The following is a 2,012-nucleotide window of genomic DNA, read 5'->3' on the forward strand; positions in this document are numbered from 1 at the left end:
CCACTTCTGTGTTTTTTATTCTGTTCCATTGACCTATGTATCTGTTTTTGTGCTTTATGATTTTGTGCCTTATGATGACAGCTTTGTACTAGAGCTTAAAGTCTGGAATTGTGAGGCCTCCAGCTTTGCTTTTCCTTTTCAAGATTGCTTTGGCTATTTGGGGTCATTTTTGGTTCCATACAAATCTTAGGTTCATTTCTTCTAGCTCTGTGAAAAATGCTGCTATTATTTTAAAAGGGATTGCTTTGAATGTGTAGATTGTTTTGGGTAATACAGATATTTTAAAAATGTTTATCCTTCCAATCTATGAGAATGGGCTATTTATCCTGTGTGTGTGTGTGTGTGTGTGTGTGTGTGTGTGTGTGTGTCCAATCTCTTTCATAACTGTTCTATAGTTTTCAGGGTACAGATTTTTACCTCTTGGGTTAGGTTTATTCCTAGGTACCTTATTGTTTTTGGTACAATTGCAAAGAGGATTGATTCTTGGTTTCTCTTTATGCTGCTCCATTTGAGGTATATAAAAATGCAACTGATTTCTGTAGACTGATTTTATATCCTGTGACTTTACTGATCTCATGTATTACTTCTAGCAGTTTTTGGGTGGAGTCCTTTGAGTTTTCTATGTGTTGTTTGCAGATAGTGAAAGTTTCTTCTTTGTTGATTTTGATGTTCTTTGTTCTCTGATTGCTCAACTAGGACTTCTAGTACTATGTTCTATAGCAGTGATGAGTGTGGACATCTGTGTCCTGTTCCTGACTGTATGGGAAAAGCTCTCAAATTTTCCTCATTGAGGATGATATTAACTGTAGTTCTTTTGTATATGGCCTTCATGCTATTGAGGTATGTTCCATCTATCCCTGTTTATTGAGGGTTTTTTTTTTTTATCATGAGTGGATGTTGTACTTTATGAAATGCTTTTTCTACATCTATTGAGAAAATTATATGGTTCCTATTCTTTCTTTAACATGATGTATCATGTTGATTGATTTGTGACTATTGAGCCACCCTTGAAGCTTGGGAATAAATCCTACTTAATCATGGTGAGTGATTCTTTTAATGTACTGTTGAATTTGATTTGCTAATATCTTGTTAAGAATTTTGCATCTGTATCTTTGGGGTAAATAACCAGTAGTGCAATTGCAGAGTCATAGGGAAGCTCTGTTTTTAATTTCTTCAGGAATCTCCACACTGTTTTCCAAAGTGGCTGCACTAACTTGCATTCCCACCAACAGTGTAAGAGGGTTCCCCTTTCTTTTTTTTTTTAAGATTTTATTTATTTATTTGACAGACAGAGTTCACAAGCAGGCAGAGAGACAGGCAGAGAGAGAGAGAGAGGGAAGCAGGCTCCCCGCTGAGCAGAGAGCCTGATACAGGACTCAATCCCAGGACCCTGAGATCATGACCTGAGCCAAAGGCAGTGGCTCAACCCACTGAGCCACCCAGGTGCCCGGAGGGTTCCCCTTACTTCACATCCTCTCCAACACTTGTTGTTTTCTGTCTTGTTAATTTTGGCCATTCTAACGGGTGTAAGGTGGTATCTCCATCTGTACCCCAATATTCATAGCAGCAGTGGCCACAGTTGCCAAACTGTGGAAAGAACCAAGATGCCCTTCAACGGACGAATGGATAAGGAAGATGTGGTCCATATACACTATGGAGTATTATGCCTCCATCAGAAAGGATGAATACCCAACTTTTGTAGCAACATGGATGGGACTGGAAGAGATTATGCTGAGTGAAATAAGTCAAGCAGAGAGAGTCAAGTATCATATGGTTTTGCTTACTTGTGGAGCAGAAGGAATAACAGAGGACATGGGGAGATGGGAGAAGGGAGTTGGGGGAAATTGGAGGGGGAGATGAACCATGAGAGACTGTGGACTCTGAGAAACAATCTGAGGGCTTTGGAGGAGTGGGACGGGGATTTTGGGTGAGCCCGGTGGTGGGTATTAAGGAGGGCACGTATTGCATGGAGCACTGGGTCTGGTGCATAAACAATGAATGCTGGAACACTG

The sequence above is a fragment of the Meles meles genome, chromosome 2 (assembly GCF_922984935.1).
Source record: "Meles meles chromosome 2, mMelMel3.1 paternal haplotype, whole genome shotgun sequence".
NCBI classification, from domain to species: Eukaryota; Metazoa; Chordata; class Mammalia; order Carnivora; family Mustelidae; genus Meles; species Meles meles.